Below are 18,056 nucleotides of genomic sequence, written 5' to 3' on the forward strand. Positions count from 1 at the left end.
AACGATCCAATTATTCCTCTATACTTCTTTTCATTAACAACAACACCTGATGGGCCAGAGAAGATCTTGTGTCTGAAATCCATAGGTACCTTTGCAGAGGCATAGGTGTCCATTGAATATTTCTTGAGGAGCTCAAAAATGTATTTCTCTTGGTGAATAAATATTCCTCTGTTGGTTTGTTTTACTTAGAGACCGAGGAAGAAACGTAGTTCACGATTCATACTCATTTGGAATCGACTAACCATTAATTTGGAAAAAATCAGCAACCATTGATGGATCGGTGGACCCAAAAATAATATCGTCCACATAGATTTGAACCAACATGAGATGTTTTCCATTTGATATTCGGAACAATGTAGGATCTAGAATTCATCTTTGAAAACCAGAACGCTTTAGAAAATCGGTGAGAGTCTCGTACCAGGCACGAGGAGCTTGCTCGAGGCCATAAACAACTTTTCGGAGTTTGTAGTAATAATTTGGATAAGTTGGGTTGACAAAACCGGGAGGCTGTTGGAGATACACTTCGGTATCAAGTTCACCATTAAGAAAAACACTCTTAACGTCCATTTGGGCAACAGGAGAAAAGGTCTCGTCATAATCAAGTCCTTCAATATGTGTGAATCCTTTGGCCAGCAATCTTGCTTTGTTTCGAATGATAAATCCAGCGTTGTCTAGCTTGTTTCGGAACACCCATCTCATACCTACAATGAGATGAACCTGAGGAGGAGGAACGAGAGTCCACATGTCACTTCGGTCAAATTCTGCTAATTCTTCTTGCATGGCTGTAATCCAGTCAGCATGTTCAAGTGCTTCCTTGATGGATTTTGGTTTAGCCATTAAAATAAATGCCAAGAAATGAAATTCATTTTGGATGTTGGTGGTAGAACGAGTCTGTACACCGGCGTTGAGATTTCCTATAACTTGGTTTGGAGGATGATCCTTGGTCCAGACGTGTAGTCTCAAAAGCTCTTCTGCAGCAGATGATCTGATATCAACAATAGGGTTGTGTTTCTCCCCCCTGAACAACTTGAATTGGAGGATGATGCTCCCCCTGAACTTCTGAATCGGAGATATGAACATCATTTTCATCCGGAAATTCAAAGAAGTTGGTATTGTCGTCGTTGTTGTCCGGAATAGGAGCCAATTCAGCAAATTGATCTGTTGCATCTTGGAATCCTTCAACATTTGATTCAATGGAGGGAAAACCATTCTCCCCCTCTACCTGAGAAGGTTGAATCGGTTTGGAATCAAACGGAGGAAATGTGGGTGCCGGACCTGAAACATTTTGTGAAATTGGAGCTACAGTTGAGGATTGTCTTGATCGAGATTCCGATTCAAAGCTGTTTCAAATGGTCCAAATAGGGTTTCAAAATCAACTTCATGAATTATTTGAGGATTCGAACATCCTGGCGATGGAGCATCAGACACCATGATGTGGGTTGTGACATGGGTTGGGCCAAAATTCCGAACATAGTTATCATCAAAGGTGACATCAAATCTTTCTTCAAGAACACGAGTTCGACGATTCAGAACGCGGTAAGATTTTGATTTCGCTGAGTATCCACGGAAAATTACTTCATCGACTTTTGGATGAAATTTCGTGAGTTGATCACGATTGTTTTTGATAAAGCATCGACATCCAAAAACATGTAGAAAGGAGATACTCGGCTTACGACTGTTCATGGCTTCATATGGTGTCATATTGAGGTGTCGATTGATGATGCTATGATTCTGAGTGAAGCAAGCAGTGGACACAACTTCAGCCTAAAGATAAAGTGGAAGATTTTCAAAGTTAAGCATCGATCGAGCAGCTTCAACGAGTGTTCTGTTACGTCTTTCTACCACACCGTTTTGTTGAGGGGTGTAGGAAGCTGAGAAATTGTGGTCAATACCTTACTCAGATAGGAATTTATCAATGGTAACATTGGTAAACTCCAAACCATTATCACTTCGGATTTTTCGAACAGGTAGTTTGACAAGAACTTCAATTCCTTTGATAAAAGTGATGAGTTTCGAGGCTGTTTCTGACTTGAGCCTAAGGAAGAAGACCTAGGTGAACCTTGTAAAATCATCCACAATCATAAGAATGTATTTCTTGTGATGCAAACTTTCTACAGTGGAGGGTCCACACAGATCTATATGAAGTAGCTCTAACGGTTCCGATATTGATTTTTCAATGATGATAGGATGACCTTTCTTCGATTGCTTCCCACATTCACAGGCAACACACAGATCGTTTTCAAACTTGAGGAGAGGCAGACCTCTGACCATATCACCGAAACAAGATCATTCATATATCGAAAATTTAAATGAGCAAGCCTTCGATGCCATAACCAAATGACATCAGGAACTGCCTTCGAAAGTAGATAGAGTTGAGGTTTGCCAATGATAATGTTGATGTCAAGAGGATACATATTCTTGTTGTGATTTGACTTGATCAGACATTCTTTCCGGTCTTCAGTCATGACATAAATGTGTTTCTTGCAGAATTTAACTCGACGATTGCATCAGTGAGTTGAGCCACACTTATTCGATTATGCTTCAGATGAGCTACGTATGCCACATTTGATACATAGACGTTTCCATTGGTGAGGACGCCATAACCTCAGATTTCAGAGTTGGAGTTGTTGTCATACGTCACATAGCCAACATTTGGTGAGAGTTTAAGATTATGCAAAAAAATCTTTTTTCCCGTCATGTACATGGAAAAAGCATTATCGGTATACCATATTGTATCTAGTTCCGAAGCACAAAGTGCCTGCAAAAATTAGTGAAGTTTGGAGTTTTTAGGCTCCGAGTTAGATTTTGGGACTTAGGCACTGGCTTTGGACTTGGATTTTGACTTTTGAGCAACAGGTGTCTCAGAAGGCTTGTTCCGAGATCCTTTGGGAAAGAAGCAAAATGCTAATGTCTTTTCATTGATCCAGAAATCATATTCAACAACAGGTTGTTTTGGAACAACTTTTCTCAGACAGACTGTTTTTGGAGCTGTAGGAATCACAGTGTTACTTGAGGTTGCAATATCTTTTTCAACACATTTAGCTCCCCACTCAAACTTTTGTTTTAAATTCTTTGAAAATTTTTTAGTGACAGTGTTTTTAATAAACCGTTCTTTGTTTGCTGTAGTTGATGGTACATTTGGTTTTGAATGCTGTTGTGGTTTAAAAATCATACCATCAGATTTAGCAATAAAACAGAGGAAATAGTCCGAGGAGAGTTATTTCTTGTGGAACAAGTATCAACAGTTTTTTTAGGAATGGGACTGACAACTTGGTTGTGAACTACCGAGCTAGGAGGAATGGATGGCCTTTTAAAAATCTTAAAAGACAAAAATGTGTTATGGTTCCTAGTGGTCAAGCTTACAGTCTGAGATATTTTCTTTTTGGAATTCTCAATGAACTTGGAGTCTTGTCTTGACCTAATTTCCTTTTTGAGTGCATTTTTGGCTTCTATCTTAGTATTGACAACATATCTTCTATTCAACGAAGGTTTCTTTCTGGAGTCAGATGATGACTTGGAAGTTTGGCCAGCAGATGGGTTGTTAAACTTGTTTGATTGGCACTAAGGTGGTTTTTGAGATTACTTGAGAATCGGAAACACAAGAATCAGATGAATATTCTACTACGATTTGTTTTTCAACGTCACTATCAAAAGATGCCCAAACAAAATCTGATTTATCCGAGTCAGGTCCAGTTGACTCCAGAATAATTTCTTCAACAACACAATTATGAGGAGGAGCGTGGTTCAGAATCTGAACTACAATATTGGGAAGGCTAGGGAAAAATTCTGAGGTTTGATTCAGGTCCAGGGGTATCAGAGGCGGAAGAGGTATGGAATCAGACATTTGACAACTATTGGTTGAAACTCAGGAATCAGGGATGAGAATCGGTCCGAGGTCTCAGGAAGGGGTGACACTGGCGAGAAAGGGGTATCCGAATGTTTGTGGTTTAGAATATCTCCCATAAAAGTTAAATTTTGTAATTCCTTCAAGGGACGAGCAATAGGTTTCGGAAACTCGCTTCCGAGACCAGGTGCTTTAGACCAAGGATGACGAAAATTGTGAGTCATCCGTTCATTTGCTTCAAGAATATAGGAATTATGCAAAGCATCTATTTTGGCATTAAAACGTTTGTTATCAGAAATTAAAACATTTCTTTCAGAATAAGTGATTTCACATTTTTCCTTAAGAATGATACATTCATCTTTTAACATTACAAGTCCATGCTCTAAAGACTCAATCTTAAGCTTCTTATCCTCGAAATGTAATCTAAGACGACTTAGTCACTCTCCATCTTCTCACTAGCTTTAATCGCAAACTTATAGGCTTTATAAATGATGTTCCTATCTGATTAGATATGCGTTAAATATGGTTCACAAAGAGATAAATCAAAATTATTATCAGTAATCATAGATTTTACCTGTTGAATGATGCTTCTACCGGGTGGGTCGTTGGTCACCATGTAGTAGTAGTTTGGTTCAGTATCATCATAATATTCCTCTAATACAGATGAACAATAGCCTTCGTCACATTTAATTGTTTTTCTTGCCATAAGACACATATTTCTACCGGTACTCACATCATCTTCATCACCAGATGACCAATATCCTTCCCCATCTCTCTACACAGTGTTAAGAAAGGCTTTTTCACTAGCAGCCATTTCTTGAGCTCGACGTGTATAGTAAGAAGAGTTCTTGATCTTGGGTTTTTGTGGAACTTTAACCAAGCAATATTTGGCAAAGTGGTTTGCATGACCACACTTGTGACAAACGATCTTTGGTTTTTCTGACTTCGGAGTCTCGTGAGATTCCGAGGTATGGTTTGGTGTAGAGATGTTGGGTTTATAGGCAGGTGGATTTTCTGAAGGTTTAGGAAATGGTTGGGGATTACTTTGATGAGGAGCTTGGAAACAGTTGTGATATGGTTTGTGAGTGGGATTGAAGGGACACTTATATTTCATGGAAAGCAAAGCAAACTCTTGTTGAAAACGTAGTTCGAATTCTATTGCTTTAGGATCGAGGTCTCCATCAAACTGATAGTTTGAACTAACAAGAGCAGGTAAAGTAGGTGGAGAGGGTTGAACAGGTGGGATAGTTGGGATAACAGCTTGGAAAGGGTCCAAAACATAAGGGTTCAATACATGAGGATCGAAAGAGCTAACAAGAGCAAGAGGACCTCCTGAGAGTTCTCTTAAGGTTTGTGCAACATTTGATTCATGACGTTGAAGTTCGTCAAATAGCTGGTAAAGCTTCAACTTCTTCAGAGATCCATTACTCTCAAGACACGATTTCACGTTTCCCCATCCTTTACCAAGACTATTGATGAACTTGAGATTATATTCAAGTGGAGTTCGGACAATCCCATGAGCTTTCATGTTGTTGACGATGATTCTGTATCAGTTAGAGGCAGAGGCATCTGATTCACCGGGAGTTGTGGTGAAAGTATCGAACTCCTTCGAACAGGTATTGGAGTGTGTCCCAAATCTCTTTAGCAGATTTACACAACTTAATGTGCTCAAAGAGAGAAGGAGGAATACCAAACACCATTTCGAAAAAATCAACTTGATCTGCATGCAATTTCTTGATGTCATCAGCAGTGAGAGGTGCTTGACGCTGTTCTTCCTGTCCCATGAGAGTTGCAGCATCATCTCTTACAATTTGTCTAACAGGAACATGTGGACCTTCTTTTACGAATCTACAGATAGCTTCACATTTTTCTTTACCAAGTAAAAATCTTTCCATTATGACTTTCCAGTGATCATACTCTTCAACAACTAGCAATGGGGAACGAGAAGGGCAACCCACGCTATTTGCTATTTGCACTGAATACATTTGTTGAGAATTAGAAGCAGCCATTTAAGTTAAGCTATTAGAGAAGAAGCGGTAGATAGAAGAACTTTTATCCTGAACACAGAAATGATAGAAATACCAAGGTAATTTCGAATCAACTATAATCTGTTCTTATGGATTCAAAGGACAACCACTCAAGCTCTGATACCAATTGTGAGTACTAAGAATGATGCACAAGGACAAGGTTTGAAAACTCAAACCTTGATATAATCTTTAAGATCAATGTCTGCTCTTAATTAATGGTTCCAGTCAAGTCTGGTAATACCAGTCGAGACTTGAATTAAAGATTCAACAAAGTACACAATATTAAATGAAGAGACTAGGAGTATAATCAATGTAAAGACAATAAATGAACAAGAAGAATGTTTATAAAAGATGTTGACTTTGAAAGATAAGTGAAAGTAAATCAAAGGGAATTTTTCTATCTTTGGAGTAACAATGCGTGGTATTCTTGTCATTAAAATCACTCCTTATATAGGCTAAGGAGGAACATCATACAAACTTGGATACATTCCTCGGACTAGATAATGATCAGCTACCGACAACTGATTATCTAACAGATACAAAAGGCTAATTCCTATGAAACGTCACATCACTAAAAAGACAAGAAACAATAAATGTTTAAACAGACTGTCAATCTCAGATCTTTGCACCACCTCAGAATAGTCTTCACTTCAGACTCCATCTCTACTTCGGAAACTACTGACTTCAGATCTTCAATACTTGTGATTGATAGAGGTTCACTTTTCAGGTTCCAACATTGATTCTTTTTGTTTTAGGGGCTACCGAGATGTTATTTTGATAAGAATAGACTTTATAAAATTGGTCTCTGCTACCCCTAGCCTGACCTTAATGCATATGAAGTAGGTCTTGCTTCTTGCATACTTCTCCATGATTGATTATTGTTGAACTAATGGGTTGTATAGTAAAAAATGTCCTTCAAAGGCCAATAACTTTAATTCAAGGGCTACCAGCTAGGGAGGGGTAAAACTGTCGCTTCTGCTGTAATTGTTTTCTGATGCACATAATCTGATGCACTTACAATTCCAAATATGGAATTTACTCACAAGGATGTCGACTTGAGAATGTTATCATGTCATGGGGGAATGATGATTGCATGTATTTGGTACATATCAATACTCTACAATTCATAATTTTCTTACATATTTTGTGAGGCCCTCATTATGTCATTTTTTCTAACATTTTGACTGGTTATGTTTTTTTTTATTGCAAAAGAGAACAAGACCACTCTTCCATCGGTTGGGATATTCATCCATCCTAATATGTCATTCCTTCTATGGTAATTGTTGTTATGATACGTTATGATGAAAAGTCCATTACTTGAATCAATCGTTTTTTTCTTTTTATGGCTATGCCCACAAGGTGCTCGATTTAATGCCAAAGTTAGTTGCATTTTTTTTTTGGGTTTTAAACTTACGGGTACACATCAGAATGTGTGTGATTGGGTTTAGTAAATACGTTTTGTGTATTTATTCCAGACGAATGAATTTATAATTCGTCCATTCCCTATAAACGTTTCTTTTGTTATAGCGATTATTATTAGAATTATGATTTTCTTGGTACACTTTTATCAATTAGCTAACCAAAATGGTCTTACTTTTAATTTTCTTTTTTCTATATGTTTCATTATTTACTTAGTAATGCTGAGTAGATGCTATGAAATTAGTCTTCAAATATAATTTGTAATGTTTTTTTATTTTCTTTACAGGAGTATTTGGCTAACTATTGTTATTGTTATGCAATGAGAAACATACATCGTTGTATACTATATAGAAGAAGATGCCCAGCAGGAACAAATCATAGATGCAAGGAGTTTGGCAACTAATGAGTTGATATACTTGAATAGGATTTCACGTGCTACACTACAGTGTAAGGTTCATTTCATTCTAAATGGGGTTCATTAGCTATGCATAATTGGTCAGTTACTATAAAGTGTTAAGTATTAAGTTATGGTTAAAAATACATTAGATTGTTGTTGTAAAAGTGGTGTGAAAATATACTGTTTTGTGAACAAATTGATATCAAAATGACAAAATCTGATAAAATTGCTCTTCACAAAAGTCTATTAAGTTTTTGATGATATTTTTCTTGACATAAGTTAGCCTTATTAAACCGAAAAAAATTACATATAGTTCTTTAATTAGCCCATAACGGTATGTTTATCTAAAATGAAATACATAAACAAACATTCAAACTCTTCCCAAATTCTTGGTATATAGTTGTTATGGGTGATATATGTTGCATAGTCCCAATTAAAATCCATATTTTTCTATAAACAGGATTTGGGAATTTTAAATTGCCGATTGCTGATTCATATGATAAGCATAAGAAAGACAAAAGTCGGTGCTAAACAAGTAATTTTAAATGGTTGTTTCTACAACTTCACCATTTGGTGACTTATTCCACATTTTTATTACATCAAATCATATCTTACTGTGTGTGCAAATGGTTTTGGTCTCTGATATCTAGGTATACTACATATTTTTCTACATTATGCAATTTTAAATCTTTATATCATGAAGATCTTTTCATTTTTGATATTTGGATTGGTTTGTTTTTAGACAGAAGGATGGGGCAAAAGGATGGGGCTGATAAGATTAAGGAAGCAACCTGAATCAAATTGAAAAACAACAACAACAGTGAGTGTTTGCAGGCTGAGTTGAAGATTCTTTTCTTTGTTTATGATTTTATTAGGGTAATTTGTTTGCATTTGGCTTCTAATTTCTCTATTTTAATTCTTATGAAATTCTTTTTTTTTATCATGTTTAAAATTTAGTTTCACTTGCTAAAGGTTTAAGTATTTTCGTTCTACCGAACCGTTGTGGCATAGTTTAAAAATCTACGACAAATACATTGCCTATATTATTAGCCAAACTAAAGTACATTGCTATTTATGTAATGATTTTTAAGAAAAATGTGTAACTTGGGAGATTTTCTATGGTGTTTATGATCTGTAATCTGGTCAACTCTACAATTACAATTGTTGTAGAAGTTTTCAAGAAAGCTATATGCAAAATGGTTCTATAAGAGTCGGGAGTCCATAATAATTAACAAACCCAACAACGACCCCTTCGCTCCATGCGAAGCATGGCCACCTTTCTAGTTAATATATTAAATCTATTGTTATTCTAATTTTAGTATCAATTCTTAATTTTAATATAATATACTTAATTTGTTAATTTATTATTAATTTAAATATCACGTTAAATTTACAACATGAATTTAATATAATTAATTTGTTCATTTAACACCTCCTAATTTTATAATTATTAATCTAAACATATAGTTTGTTAATTTAAATATGGTGTAAATTTAAAACAAAAATTCAAATTCTAAAGAGACTTAGAAAAAATATTTAAAAACTACTTTTTATAAATAGTTGAAAATCTAAAATATAAGACCTTAATCAAAATGTCACTTTAAAAAAAATATCAAAGCCTATTTTTTATAAGAATACTTTTTTTTTCAAATGAAATAGTTTTTAAATTATTTGAAAATATAAAATATTCAAATATAATCTTAAATATCAAACTTATGTCAAGAGATAACTTTAAAAATATATAAAAATAATGTTAAATAAAAAGAAATGTCAAATTGAGATAACTTTAAAAATATGTAAGAATAATGTTAAATAAAAAGAAATGTCAAATTCACAGACAACCTGCATAAAAGATATTTAAACTGATTATTTATTAACATTTAAAATAATTATGAATGAAGTAAATAACTTTATTTTTATTTTCATGAACGACGGATAGCGACTACTAAGAAGATATGGTTTTAATAAGTTATATTAATATAATTAAAATACTTATAATATTTAATAACAAATTAGGATAAAAATTATTAATTCAAAGTGAATGACAAGATTATAGTTTTTCTAATAACATATATTTATCATTATTTTAGTTATATTTACGTAACGCGTGAATATGCATATGATTTCATCGATAAAAGGAGGTGTCCTTTTCTTTTACTTTTCCTCGTAGATTTTAGAGTTTTCATTTGATTTTAGACAGAGAAAACATTCAAAGACTTTAGAGTGAGAAAAAGAGAAAACAAGTGAGTTGGTGATGATTACATTGATGAGTATGGAGCGGGAAAGGGAACCGAAACACCATACCAACGTTGCTGGAAAGGGGGTGCGGGGAAAGGATGAGGGGAGACTATCCGTCACTCTCTCTCCTCGTGTGATTGGTCTGGTTGGTATTTTTTTAGTTATTTAATATTTATTAAATTACTAGGTTTAAACCCGTGGAAAGCACGGTTAAAAACGAAAAACAAAGTGTGTATAATTCCAAATTGTAATGACAAATGAAAGATTTGCAAAGGAGGCACATTATTTAGAATAAAACATAGTCCTTATCCATAAGTAATATCATAAATGGTTCCAAAATGTACGATAAAAACTATAATGCATTTTAAATCTAATATGGGTTATTAAAAATAGCATCATACTACCATACAAAAACGTAAATAAAAATAATAATGGATTTATGTTGGTAAGTCTATGATCCGTATCTATAATTAATATCTCAAACGTGTAAAGAATGTTCTTTAATACATGATTGATGAAAAAAACGTCATGGTGTTCCATGAAACATTAACATTTAATGGACTGAATAACAATCATACATGAATCTCTATTTCCAAAACATGTTAGATGATAATAATGTTATTCAAATACAAAACAATTATAATAATTTTATTCAAATACAGAACAATTTTCATTGTTATGATCGGGTATATTTGTTGTAAAATGTAATATCCTAGTAAAATGATAGATATGATGTTATAATTAGATAAATTTTTCAAAATATATTATCTTTAAAAAAGGTTAATAGTACAATATTGTACTAAAAATGCAAGTAAACTAAAATATATTTTACTATCTTATAGTTAACCTTGAAGTTTTTTAAATCCACTAAACATCATTTCTTTCTCCTTAATACATAAACATTTTGTATATAAAATGGGGAAATCATACTTAAGGAGAATACATTATAAAAAAATAACTAAAAAACAATTTCCAGTAAATTTTGAATTAATAGAACATAATAATAAGATAGAAACCCATATTTTAACTTTTAGTTTAAGTAACCAATATATTTGTCTAAAACTCTTAGTTACTAAGTTAAATGTATATATGTTGTAAATATGTTGCATTGCATATAATTTGATGACAAAAAGACATGATTCGATTAAAAGTTCTACCTCCAAGAAATATTTTAGTTTTAGAGAACATAACAATGAAACCTTTTTTTTTTATCTTTCTTCATTCTGTTGTCAATCAATGGAATAGAAATTGAACTATAAATAAGATATAGAACAATAGGGTTGTAAGGAATTGCTTGAAAAGCTGGCTGGCATGCTACAGTTCAAAGAGTTACCTATGTGCTTGAATCAACAACAACCAATTCATACAAATACAATTTGTCAACCAACCTATTCATACTGAAAATTTTAAACCATCACATGTAAGATTAGACTGAAACTTTGCAAAATTACTAAAATGCCCATAATCATGTTTTGTATTTTTAGACTGAAACGTCACCAAATAACTAAAATGCCCCAAATCATATTTTTATAAGCTGACTGAAACCTTGCCAAACTATTCGTACTTTGTAAGTTTAGATTGAAACTTTGCCAACTCAATAAAATGCCCCTAATGATACTTCATAATAAAAGTTCATTGTACACATGCCGAAGTTTATGCAGATACTAACATTTAATTATGTAACATAACATAATTAATCGTGTGTTAAGGACATACAATTGTTTATGATTTTTTTCGCATATGATTGACTAATCTTTATCGTCTTAGATTCCAATAATATAGTTACTGTATAGGAAGGCATGTAGAAGCAAAGTTGCATCAAGGGTAGCAAATGGAATGTTGTAGTTGCTCTGCTTTAATGTCAAAAATGGAGGTAGAAGAACATGCTGCTAACTTCTCACCTGTTTCCCTAGAAGATGGAATGAGAAGATGTGTGGCCATAATAACAATAATTGCTTTAACTACAAAGCAACCTGGAAATGAGGCAAAACTGAAGTCACTTGTTACAAGGGAACGTTGCCATTAATGTGTCAAGTGCTAGAATTTAGGTGAATTGGAAGAAGGGTACTACCACATTATTGCAGATATCATTTTCTGATCTATATAAGTGGAGGATTCTTGATATATAATAACATTTGTATTTCTAAAAACGATTTTAATTAAAATGAAAGAATAGACCTCACCTTTTGTAATTGATGTCAGATTTGGTAACAATAGTACTATGAAAGAAGAAAAGAAAGTGAGATGTTATAACAAACAAAAAAAATCAATATATGATAATATTTCTTTCATTTAGCCCAATTTTAAAAGGGTTATAAATCTAATATCCAAGAAATAGCATTCTACTTTCACTTATTTATTTTTTATAGCATTATACCCTCATTTCTTCCTTTCACATACTTTCATTTATGTTTAAAGGAGCGTTTAACGATTATCTCATTTATATCTAATAAGGTGCAATAAATACCTAATTGTTTATATTTGCAATAAACAAAGAATGTTGGTGGAACAATGGCAAAATAATCAATTTAAATGTAAATGAATTAAAGCCTTATACTTTTTTATGTTAACTAATAATGAAATAAGCTACAGTTTAGAAAATAGATTACTAATAGAATCAAGAGAAAATTATAATTTTTGCAAATCATTGTTTCCATACAAAGGTAACTTTTTTTTAGTATTTTTCAAATTTTGATCCATATTTCAGTTTCTACGATTTCTTTTTGTATATTTAAAATAGAGTTTCAAAATTTATGAATGTCTAACTAAATAACAACAGATTTTAGTGTATAATGTTTTTCTATAATCATATCACATTATATGTGATTGTTAAATCTTTTAATTGAGATACATAAAAAATAACATATTATTGTTTACTAATCATTTTATGTATTTTTCCTAATCTATCGGTATTTTTACACAGAAATATGATGAGAGTTATTCATAATTCACAAAACGATATAATATTAGTGAAATGTAATTTATCCACATGCGTGATTGAGTGAGATAGAGAGTAACCAAAGCAACCCTTCTGGCTCTAAAACATTTAAAACAACCATATGAAAACCAACATTTAAACATTTTTCTTATTTACAGCACAAAAAAGATGTTTTTAACCTCAGATTATCTATATCCTCCAAGATGATATAAAAAGAAAAACATATAATTAAGATATAAGAATTCCATAGACTTAGCTGACTTATTAAACCTCTATGCAGAATGGTGAATTTCTAGAAGTGGAGTTGTTTGATAAGATCGACAAAAATAAGGATGCTTCAAGGGGCAAAGATAAAACGACAGACTGTGGTTTTGAGATGAGACGTATTTGGGATAATAATAAAGGAAATAGAGATAAAAATGATCAACTTACCATAAACCGGGGACATATGGTTCCTAATTAAAAAGGATAATGATGGAAAATATTTAAATATAACCAAATTACCTGGATTTTATGCACCGAATTGATTATAAATATTTTTTTTTCCGATATAGTGGGAATAATATGATCGTTTCTATCGATAAATTGCAGAAAATAAGAAATCATTTAATTGAAATTTCCAGCCGGATGATATATTTTGATTTTTTTGAAACTGCTGACAAGAAGGAAGATATTATATGTTTGATTGTAACTCATCTTCAGAAAAAGATGAGTTAGTCGTTGAGAAAATTAGGAGTCCGATTTTGTTAAAATCATAATCAGAAAAAGTTGTCTCAAACGAAAAGAAAAAGGAAAATAAATTAAGTACCAGAAAGAGACAAAAAGAAGAAGACCAAAGAGGCGAACCAGCGCAATTAGATATGATGAAAAGGCAACTATCTGTAATCATCTTCAAATTTCATATGTCCCATCTTCCTGATAAACTTCTTAGCGGATTTACGCACCGAGAGTTTAAACTAAAAGGGTATTTTTGGAAATTAACTTAGACATTTGAGCGGGAAAAATCGATTGGGAGAAGCTTAGAGATTGACACGTGGTAAAAATGTATTTATTTATTAGATTAGGGGATATATATATATATATATATATATATATATATATATATATATATATATATACTAAAAAATTATAAAAAATATATTTTAATTCCCTACAAAACGAGTATAATATTTAAAAAAAAACAAATAAAGATAATAAAAAGTAATAATTTCGTGTCTTTTGATTAGTGAAATGAAAGTGAGTGAAAAACTATCGTGACAATCAAAAAGTGAAAAATGATTCTTCATGATACCCTGTGGTCTTAAGGAAACTTTAGAATTAAAAAAAAAATGGTAACTAGTGTGATGGGAATGATTAAGGAAAACGATGAAAAAATCAGAAAAATACATTGGTTATTTCATAAGTATTTAACTCTTATTTTGTAATAGAATTAACCAAAACAAATAACAGTATTTGATTTTGCTATCGGTGCAATGCTTTTCAAAATTATCCTAAAATTACTACTTTTTAAAAACCATACGAACCAATATTGAAATTTCATCATAAAGTAAATTATTATAAAAAAAAGTCAAAGCAAGGCCACAACAATCTCGACGTGCAATGGTATGATATCTATTAAACAAAGCTAATATTGATTTTGTTCTCCAGTCGTTGTGCATGTGATATGTGATAGTCAATGTCACATGCCACGATTCTATCATTCATTCCACACATTCCACATGTATGTCTTAGGTGTTCTAGATCATAAATTCTCCAAATTTATAGTTATATGTACAAATAAATAAGAAACATTGTTAGGGTTTTAGTTTTATGGAAAAAAAATCCTAAAAATAATAAAAATGCATAAAAAAAATACTTAGAGATTATAAATCTTTTTTTTTGACTTTATATATACAAAAATCGTAGGTTTTTTAATAAATTCGCTGAAACTTTTTTAGAAAAAAAACCAAAAAATAAAGAATCCATTTTTTAATTTTTTTATTCAGCGAAATTATTAAAAACCTGTGATTTTTGTATATATAAAGTCAAAAAAAAAGTTTGTGATCTCTAAGTATTTTTTATATATTTTTAAGATTTTTAGGGTTTTTTTGTTTTCCATATAACCATTCCCACATGGTTATAACATAATGGATTTCGGATATATTGTTAAATTATACATGCAATCTTGATTTAAAAGATAGACATGCGTTAACTATTATTTTATTTATTTTGCTTTATTTGTTTTTTTTTAAATTAAAAAAATTATTTATTAATTATTACTTTAAGAGTTCAAGGTTTAATTTGAAGTGTAAAATATGTCATTGGATAGTATAAATGGAAAGGTAGAAAACTTGGACAAGGCAGTATTGAAGGAAGAAAAAAAAAATAAAAGGCAACGGAGTCATTTTCTGAACTTCAGGGGTACTAGTTGTTCTTTGAAGGGAAATATTTAAAGAATACTATGCAAGAGTTCTTCATATGTTGATTAGTTCATCACAATTTGTAGCCATTTGCTTCTGTTCTTTAAATTAAATATAACTATTTGATTAGTGTGGATATATTTTGTATTGGTGATTCAATATATTATTTTTTGTGTTGTTACCTGATGGTATAAAGAAGTTATCTTGAATCATATCTAATGAAAATAGATACTTGATAACATGATGAATGTATGTGGTTTATTACTAGTATCCAATCATTTTTTTGTATCTGAATGTTCTCATTAATTATTAGAATTGTTTTAATATACTAATAAAGAGTTCACAAATCAATGAAATTGAACAATGAGGATAGAACGTTATAGCCATTAGGATATGGGTGTGTCGAACATTATAACTAAAACAATGAAGATATAACATTATAGCCATTAGGTTATGTGTGTGTCCAACGTTATAAGACCGGAGCGTATGGGAAGGATGTTTCCCTCACTTTTTGTGGGCCACACCATCATTTCTCTCACTTTCCTTTCCCTCACCTAAAACCCTAGGAATGGGTGGGAAGTTCCCCTCACTATTTTTTTATTTAAAAAAAAAAAATATATTTCATACATATATTATACTCATTTTGTAGGGAATTAAAAACCATAAATTTTGATATATTTTTTATATTTTTTTAGTAGGTATATAATTTTATAAATATTAAAAAAGATAAAATAAAAAATAAAGTAAATAACCGGCCAATAGAATGAGGAGAGAGAGTGCGGCACCCCCTCCCCCATCTCTTTCCCGCGCCTCCCTTTCCGCACCCCCGGTGCGGTGTTCCTCCATGCAAGACACTTCCCGCGGCCCTCCTCGCTCCCCATACCGTCCGGCCTAACTGAAACAATGAAGATATAAGATTATAGCCATTACGTTATGGGTGTATCCAACATTATAAGTGAAACAATGAGGATAGAACATTATGTATCTTTATCAACACAAAACAAAATTTTTTGTTATCTCAACACAACATTATCATTATTTTTCCACCGCTTATTCTAGAAAATATCCACCGCTTAACTACCAAAAATAATTTCCACCACCCTACTTATTTATCAAAAACAAATAACCTTAAATTAAAATATAACCATTTCATTTTATTAAGAAATAATACAAGACATTAAAAAGAAAATCAACAAATAATCGAAAAAAACTTCGACTTAATCATCAATATCATTTTGTGTGTTGTATATGCGCTCCATTAAATATTGCCGAAAATTGGCTTGCATTTCTGGGTTTTGTTTTTCAAAAACTTTAGTCATTTGGTCGCTACCGAGTATAAGTACATCGTATGGTTTATACGTACACATATTCTGGCATTTTTCTTCGACTACTATATTAAGTAATATGATATAACCGTACATAACCCTACACATATTTTCTAGATGCTATGCTCCTACCGGACATTTCACTATGTGTCATTTCCTTTTAAGGACTACAAACGTACGCTCGATATCCTTTCGTGTCGATTCCTGAGTTTTCTTGAACAATATACGTTTTTCGTCTAATCGATGAAGGTATGTTTTTCATGATTGTATTGTGTTCCATTCACTACAAATCGAGCATCATGTGCTTCTCCTATCAAAATATCATTGAAGAATGTCAAATCATTGAGAACGTTAGGTAATTTTTGGACTCGACAACACCAAAGAAAGCTTGTCAATCCATTGAATTTATGACATAACAGATTCCAATATCAACTTCGACACTTCATGATCACCACATGTGTATTGACCTTTCCACACATTTTGACAATTTCTCCAAACCCAATGCGTACAATCTTTGCCACTAGCATCCCCTGTAACCATGTTCGACTTGGTGTGCCATATGTAATGGTCCAACATCACTACATGTAGTTTTCTAATATATATATATATATATATATATATATATATATATATATATATATATATATATATATATGTATTGATGACGCACCTCCCAGCGCGGGCCAGGAGTAGAGCCCCCGGGTTGGAGGACCCTTCAGCTGGCGTGGCTTGGCGCAGCATGGCCGCTCCAGTACCCTAGGCGTCCCCTTAGGGTGGGACGTCCGCACGAAAGGTCCGACTCCGTCAAGGGTACTCTCCGCTATACGACAAACATAACGGCTCCAGACGACAAGGAGTATGCTCAGAGTATTATCATCTGAGCCAATCGTTGGCCACGACACAACGAGGGACACGATTAACCAATCAATATAACGGATCTTGTCGGAACTACAATCATTGTCTTTCGTACGGACCAACGAGGATCCTTCGTATAAAAGGACCTCTACCACGCTTTGAGAGGTAAGCGATCTCCCCCGCTTCTCACCACTCTCACGCAGATATCCCTTATTGAATTGACTGCGTCATAGCATTTTCCCGGGACCTCATCCCGGAGAACGTTTGACAGCCTTGCTTGTTGTGACCTCACAGATTCCCTCCGACACAGGAGAGCATCCTTAGAGTAGGTGGTCGGAGCCAAGGTCGTATCATTTGGTGCCATCCAGAATCCCCTTGTGGTCGGAGCCAAGGTCACATCATTGGCTAGACCCACTCCCTGGGGAAGGCTCACCCCTAGCCTGGACAGTTTTCCGCTTCGCCATGGCACGACGGACACTCGAAATGAATCCCTATTTTCTATCTTCCACGATTTCACTTGAGGGATCCTCAGAAGGTCGAGCGACTAGAGCAATAGACAAACGGATGTTCGGAGTTGGCCCACTTTCCGTTGTAGAAGAGCTTCCTAACGGTCT

The sequence above is a fragment of the Lactuca virosa genome, chromosome 4 (genome assembly GCF_052849685.1).
Source record: "Lactuca virosa cultivar CGN04683 chromosome 4, Lactuca_virosa_CGN04683_v6, whole genome shotgun sequence".
NCBI lineage: Eukaryota > Viridiplantae > Streptophyta > Magnoliopsida > Asterales > Asteraceae > Lactuca > Lactuca virosa.